The sequence below is a fragment of the Primulina eburnea genome, chromosome 7 (genome assembly GCF_022965805.1).
Source record: "Primulina eburnea isolate SZY01 chromosome 7, ASM2296580v1, whole genome shotgun sequence".
NCBI lineage: Eukaryota > Viridiplantae > Streptophyta > Magnoliopsida > Lamiales > Gesneriaceae > Primulina > Primulina eburnea.
This window is the reverse complement of record NC_133107.1, coordinates 31,651,683-31,659,964: the sequence shown is the minus strand read 5'-3', so window position 1 is coordinate 31,659,964 and position 8,282 is coordinate 31,651,683. Positions and strand designations below refer to the sequence as shown.

The window sequence follows — 8,282 nt, the reverse complement described above, 5'->3', positions numbered from 1 at the left end:
AGTTACGTATCAGTTGAGTACTGATAAACTGTATTGAAATTAAGATTTCAGTTTGGCATTGTTAAGTCCAAAACTGAAGTGGGTTTGTACAAATCAGGGTATAGATCAAAGTCTTTTAGTAAATATCCTATCTTCGAGATAGAATGGGTGACATAGGAATGTTTGAAATCTCCGAACGTCCACAAATCTTGTGTCCCCTAATTTCAATTTTTATCATATATGTCATTCAGTTTATTTCTGCACTTTTATTAGTTAACTGATTGATATCGACAAACAAGATTTCTGAATTCAACTTATCACTGAACTGACTCATTGTTCGAAGAAGTTGTGAAAACTGTTAAGTGTTGATTCAAACGCCCTCCACCCCCCCCCCCCCCCCCCCCCTCCACAAATTCCAAACACTTCTTCACTCCCAATTCAGCTCTATATATAGAGACAAAATATCGAGATTTAATTTTTCTTATAGAAAAAAATATATCCAATGGGAAAAAATCTATGAACTATCATGGAAATATATTAATCAATACATCAAATATATATATATATATATATGGTTCTCATAAACAAAGAGGATTTTATGAAAATATTCTATTATCAACCAAAAGTTTTGAAATAGCTCACTTTTAAAGTAATATTCAACAGAAATGAAGTTTTTTTTTTTTAAAGGAAACCACATAATCATTCACATAAATCAAAGTTAGCTACATCCATCAACCATGATGGGTACAAACTCTCAAACCAGTAACTAATAGATGGATGATTAATGGCATATTGTGTTAGACTATAAGCCACCTTGTTTGCAGATCTATATACATGATTAATTTGAAGGACTTGACCTGATTTAAGGAATTTCAAAATGTCACACAGCAAAGAACCATCCGTATTCAAAAACTCTGAGGGGTCTGAAATCATCCAAACGGCGATGATGGAATCCGAACAAACCCTCACATTTGAAATCTTCATCCTTAATGCCAACAAAATACCACTATGAATTGCTTTAATCTCCGCAGCTAGAACCGTACCTGGATTGCGAATACCACAAGCAGTGGCCGCAACAATATGTCCATAATGGTCTCTTATCACTGCACCAGTGCTATATCTTCCCAAATCATCTCGAAATCCAGCATCCACATCTAGTCGGTAATGAGCCAAAGGCGGTTTAGTCCACCTCTTCGCACTCTCCTCAATATTTGTAAGAGATTGCTCCCCGAACACCATGCGAGCTCACTTGAATTCATTCATAAAAGCAGCCACCCACTCAATAGATATAATAGAATCAGTTGGTTTAGTATTGTGCTTCATATTACATATATCCTTCCAAATAGCCCATGCATTCATAACAAACAATTCAAATTCGACTAAAGGAAGATTCTCCTTCAGAAAAGAACTACATGATAAGAAGTTCATACAAGCACAATTTTTAAGGAGACGCCAAAATTGAGAACCTTTCCACGCCACTCGGGCTTTTGGGCAGAATAGGAGGCAATGAGCAATCGAGGCTTTAGAGCCGCCACAGAAAGAGCACGACCCATTGGACTTAATGTGCCTCCTAGCAGGATTCAGGTCGGATGGAAAAAAAAATCATTGCACGCTCGCCAAAAGAAGATCCGTACCTTCTGTGGAACATTTAAATTCCAGATACCGTTCCACCAAAGATCCCATCGCCTCACGGACTGAGATGCAGTAGGATTATAGTATCCCGTCTGAAAGAGGTACCCCGATCTAATTGTATACCTGCCATGAGCACCCCATCTCCAGAACCGAGTGTCCTCTGATACATTTCTACTCAATGGAATGTCGATAATGTGCTCAGCCTCAAAAGGTGGAAAACACTCTCGAATAACATCTTCTTTCCAATGGCGATCAGGTGTGATAAAATCTCTAACCAACCTATCAACACCTGAATCACAGCGCGAAATTCTACCATTGGCCTATCCAGGTATCCATCTATTTGATAAAGATTTAATCTGATTCCCATTACCAACTCGCCACATTATTCCATCTTTAATTAAGTCCCTTCCCCAAAGAATGGATCTCCAAATATAAGAAGGGCTGCAACCCAGCTGGGCGTCTAAAATGTCCACATCATTGAAGTATCGAGATTTCAAAACTCAAGCCATGAGTGAGGAAGGATATTGGAGTAATCTCCAAGCCTGCTTTGCAAGAAGTGCTCTATTAAAGTCACTGATACTACGAAACCCCATTCCACCCATCTGCTTAGGTATGCATAAATTTCCCCACCTAGACCAGTGAAGTCCACCATTAGATGATTTAGAATTCCAACAGAAGTTAGCACACAACTGCTCCATCTCAGTACATAGGGATATAGGTAACTTAAAACATGACATTGTGTAAGTAGGAATGGCTTGAAGTACTGACTTGATAAGAGTTTCCTTGCCACCTGCTGAAAATAATGTACCTATCCATCCATTGATCTTATTGAACATCCTTTCCCTCAACCTTGCAAATTGTATGCGATTACTCCGGATAGAGAAAGTTGGTAAGCCCAAGTAAATCTCGTGCCCCTTAACTACTGCAATTGAAAAAATATTCTTTATGACATTAACAGTACCTGGAAACATGCTTGGGCTGAAAGACATACCCGATTTCTCATAATTGAGGAGCTGACCAGAAGCATTTTCATACATAAGCACCTTTTAATTTGGATGCATTCCGATTCCACCGCCCGAAAGAAATTAAGACTATCATCTGCAAAAAATAAGTGAGAAATTGAGGGGGAATTGGAGGAAATCTTTACTCCCTTAAATCTTTTGTCGTTCTCAACTTTAATCAGAATAGTTCGATAGTCCTTGTGCACAGATGGCAAACAGGTACGGAGATAGAGGATCACCCTGGCGCAAACCCCGTTGAGGACTGATAATACCATAGATGGACTGGTTGACATGGATAGAATAAGAGACTGTAGAAATGCATCTGAAGATAAGATCCACAAAATCCCTATGAAAACCCAGTCTAGACATGATAGATTTCAAAAACTCCCACTCGATACGGTCATAAGCTTTGCTCATATCCAATTTAAGAGCTCCATAGCCTGCTTTGTTAACCTTATTCTTGCGTATCCAGTGCATACATTCAAACCCAATAATAACATTATTTGTGATGAGGCGACCTGGTAAAAAAGCACTTTGGTGATGGTCTATAACCTTGGTAAGAATTGGCCTCAACCGATTTGTAATCGCTCGAGCAATATTTTTATAGAAAGTATTACACAAGTTGATAGGTCGCAAATCTTTTGGTGATTTTGGATCTGGGACTTTTGCGATTAAAGTGATGACAGTTTCGTTCCAGCCCTTAAAATTTCCTTTATCAATCAGAATTTTAAGAACTGCCCTCACTACATCTTTCCCAACTATGGACCGATGTTTTTGAAAGAATAGAGCTGTAAAACCATCTGGCCCCGGTGTCTTTGAAGGATGCATCTCAAACAGGGCTCGGCGAATTTCCTGATCTGTAAACGGAGCAGTAAGAAAGCTATTCATTTCCTCATCCACCTTCAGAGTAACACTCTGAAGTGCAAGTTGGATCTCCAAATCAAACGGCTTAGAGGACTCGAAGAGATTCGCAAAATACTTCAAGATGATACCTGCAATATCATTATTATCAACACACCATGTGCCATTCTCGTTAAAGATCCCTTTAATATGATTAATACGTTTTCTCTCCGAAGCCACTGAATGAAAAAACTTAGTATTTCCGTCTCCGTACTTCAACCAATTGGCTCTAGATCGCTGCTTCCAATGAGCTTCTTCCTGCAATACTAGTTTTTCAATAAAGTGCCCCAGATGAGAAATACGACCAACATTTAAATTTGCTTTGTGAGGTTGAATCAGCTCATTAAGTTCTTTACTGAAAAGCTTCAATCTGTCTGGGAATGTTAGAGAACTGAAACCCAACCCAGGCACGCAGCGAGCAACTAAAAGAAGATAATTTTCTAGGTAAATCACCTAAATGATCATTGGTCCTCCACTGATCCATAACCCTACCGAAATCATCCTCCGCCAACCATTTATGTTCAAATAAGAATCTTTTAGGCCCCTTACTAACAGTCGTCTCACCACTCGTATCCACTGAAACAGAGATGAGTCTATGGTCGGAGTTGAAAAACTCCAAGTGAGACACCGTAGCTGACGGATACAACGCTAACCAATCAGCATTACAGAGGAATCTATCCAAATGCTCGAAAATAATTTCTTTGTTCTTCCTGCGATTACACCATGTAAATGGATCACCAATCACTCTCAAGTCACATAGCTTATAATCAGAAATCGTATTTCTAAAATCCCTCATCTGTTGCAACGGCCGCGAACAACCCCCTACTTTCTCACTTTCAGACAAGATTTCATTGAAATCTCCCCCCACTAGCCAGGGAAGCAACTTCAATTCTGGAATACTATGCAACCGCCAAAGAAATTGCCAGGAGAGATTTCTATCAGATATCTTTGGGTTGCCATAAAACCCAGTGAATCTCCATTCCAACTAATCAATCTTAACTATACAATCAATATGACCAATCGAGTAAAAGCATATATTGATTTCATATGGTTCCTTCCAGAGTAAAACAAGACCACCACTTCTTCCCACACAGTCTACTGAGAAAATACCTTTAAAATTAAACACATTCCTCCACAACACATATTGAGACTTAATCAACTTGGTCTCACAGATGAACAATACTGATGGGTTACTTTTGGCGATCAATCGCCTGAGTTCTCGGAATGCCCTTGGGTTCCCGAGCCCACGAGCATTCCACACGAAGCAGTTCATAATTATCGGCGGGGCTGCCAAGCAGCCACCGCCGAATCCATCTCAACCAATTTGGTGTTCCCAAGAAAACCTTTAAGTTTCTTATTACCTTCTCCATATATCTCTGGAAAATCTCTGTTTCTCTTCCCATCCTCCAAAATTGGCAACTCCACTGCACTATCTGGATTTACATGGCAACATCCCACGTGCCAACCTTTTCCATTTCCTGATACCCTTGGTTTTCTTACCACCATCCCCCTCAATATCTTCTTTGAGAACCACAACCTCCATACTAGTTGCCATCTCAGGAAGAATTATAGTGTTTCCCCGAGAGCTTCAGTGCATTTATGTAAGCAGTCATTCCCAGACGATGCATCTTTAAGTAAATACAGCTCCACCATCTTCTCCTTCTCATCAAGACAGATTTTCACCTCATTAGGTATCAACTGAACATTTTCCAACAAAGGATTGTGTACGCCTTGTCCCGAGCCCTGAGGTGATTCAGTAGCGTCATTCTCCCCCAAGGGAACTCTAGAATCAGAGTTGCGTCCCCTGGAGTTGCTATTACTTCGATTAATACCCATCGGAGGTGCTCTCATCCAGTTACCATATTGTAAGGATATTTTGTCCACAGCTACATTATCACAGACTCTCACACAGTGACCCAAACAACCACAAGCAAAACAAAAATTAGGCAACTTTTCATATAACAGGATAATGCATGTCTCTTCCTTCAATTCAGCAAGACTGACCCAGATCCCTTTAATCAACGGAGTGTCAATATTTTTAACAATGCATATCCTAGCAAATCTGCCTGGACAGTAGCCACTATCTCCACCCTCAACTTCTAAGACTTTCCCCATTGTTTCCCCCAACTTCCTCAGTATATCTGATTGCATAAAAGCCAGAGGTAGATCGTGAATCTGAACCCAAATAGGTACCTCATGGAAGGAGATGTCGTTTGGATTTTGCAACCCTTTCGTCTCCACAAAAATCACGAGATCTTTGAAAAAATTCCAAGGGCCTTCCAGCAGAGCTCTCTTGAAATCGGATTGTGCTTTGAAATTCAACAAGAAAAGATTTTCCCCCACCATCTCAATATCGATTGCTTTAATGGCTTGTAAATCCTATGCATATTGGATCGAAAAGTGTCACGATTCACTGCTTTTGACGAGAAGACTTTACCGACGAGGCAAGTCTCAAGCCTTTTCTTCCCCAAGAACTCCTGATCTGGCGTGAGCGTAACGTGGGTCGATTGGTTACCTTGAGAAAGCTTGAGATTTTGAACCATCTTAGCAATTACTTTAGGATCCATTATATTCTACTCCCGCAAACGAAGATGAAACTGCCGAACGCAGAGATCAACCCTCACCAAAACGCTTGAGAACCAGACGCTGGAGAGAAAAAAATCAGAAATGAAGTTATAACTTCTCAAAATTTATTATAAAAAAGATTATATTTATTGAAGAATGGAGTATATGCCCATTAGTATAAAAATAGTTTTATTCCCAAAATCATCAAATGAATTTTAAATTTAATTTTTGAGATTATATTGAGAGTTTTAATAAAATCTATTTTATGAAAACAAAAAACGAAAACATACATTGTTTTTAAAAATCTATGAAAATGTTTTCCATTACCAAGTTCGTAATTGGTTATTAACATGATGAAAATTTTTTGGTCCATCAGCAAAAATTTTGCCAGAGGTTTTCATAAAACCAATGAATACTTGGTTAAATATTCTCACAGTATTAAAAAACCACTTTCAAAACATTGGATTGATGGCAAGACTTTATGTCTATTCTTTATGTAATTTGGTATTCCATGGATATGGAGACGACAACCTGAATTTGGTTTATACTAATGAAGGCATTCCCTACTTACACTACAAGAAAACATGCAAAAGACAACGATTAAAAACCGTTGTCGTAGGTCAAATAAAACCGTTGTTAAAGGCCATATGGTTAAAGGGTGTGCTCAAAGACAACAGTTTTTAACCGTTGTCGTAGACGTCTAAAGACAACGGTGAAAAACCGTTGTCGTAGGTCTTATAAAACCGTTTTTAAAGGCCATGTGGTTAAAGGGTGCACTCAAAGACAACGGTGAAAAACTGTTGTCGTATACCTCTAAAGATGACGATGAAAAACCGTTGTCGTAGCATTGAAAAATCGTTGTTAAACTAAATATTGCGACAGTTTTATACAAAATCATCGCCAATTAGCGACGGTTTTATACAAAATCATCGCCAATTAGCGACGGTTTTTATATACTTTCCGTCGCTAATTAGCGACGGTTGTGGCATATAAATTCCGTCGGTAATGTTTTACGGAAAATTAAAAAAATTATATTTTATAATAATAATAAATTTAAATCTTTGTTAGATAATAATAATATTTTTAATCTTAAATCCGAAATTAATTTGTGGGGACCCGGACGCTAATCATCTTCTTAAACATCTTTTTGGGGTTTAATTATCAATTAAGATAAAACAGGGTCTAAAAATTTTTCTTTTCAAATTATAACTGCGGAAGGTAAGGGACTCTAAATACTATACATGTCTGTATATAAAAATACAAATTCAGTATTAAAATACAATAATGTACAACCTTCTAATCTAAGGTTCACTACTAAAGTTCTAGTAGTAACATCCACTCTACTATAAGTCCGGAATCACCACGCTAAACTCGTCTTCTCTCGTCATCTTCTCGACCCTGATCCAGCCCCACCTGTTGTCATGCACACATACAAAACACGACAACAGCCGGATAACTCCGGTGAGAATAAATCCCAGTATAAAACATGGTAAGCATGTATATAAATAAACTAATTCATAAAACATGCCGTCATGTAGAAACACAATATATTTCATAATCTATGAAATTAAGCATGCAACTCAAATCAGATAAACATGCATATAAACAATCTAAATCATAAAAACATGCTAGCACAACTGAAAGCAATAACGATGGGTCCCATGATCTAGGAGCCACATCCATATAAGCATGAAGTCCTAATCAAATCATGTCTAGACTTGACTCGATCTATCACTGTAGGGATCCCGGGGTAAATAAGACGTCACTGGCTGTCACCTACCCTCCCAATCGAGGTGATGTATGTCTTCTTCCTAGACTTCGGCCTGATCTGTATCCGCATCTACAATAGGGGCGGTGATCTTCCCCTAAGCTGTGATATCGCCGAACGTCTAGAAGTCTGGATGATCTCGCAGACTTTCCTATCTTAATGCATGAATACACAATCTGTAAACAATCATAATCCTCTTAATGCAATGCAACATGATCTGTAAACAAAGCATAGCAAGATTTGCATACAAGTTCTATAAACAAATCTATAAACAAGAATATAGTATGTGATTTATTGGGCAACTCAAATGGTGATCTCAATTGAGTTGTTTCTTCCCGAATATCACATGAATTATACCTTTATCGTCCCCGTCTGAGGAAGACGAAGTCTCGAAGTTCAGTCTGTCCATATCCGATCTGAAATGACAAAATCAAATA

General features: G+C 38.5%; 1 long non-coding RNA gene across 1 annotated transcript; it reads right to left on the bottom strand.

The window, feature by feature from the left end:
- Positions 1-645: 645 nt before the first annotated feature.
- On the bottom strand, positions 646-6,166 carry LOC140837446 (uncharacterized). The gene is made up of 2 exons (XR_012119332.1): positions 2,380-6,166; positions 646-2,241 (listed from the first exon to the last, which is right to left on the bottom strand). It is a non-coding gene; the product is annotated as an uncharacterized lncRNA (long non-coding RNA).
- Positions 6,167-8,282: the final 2,116 nt, after the last annotated feature.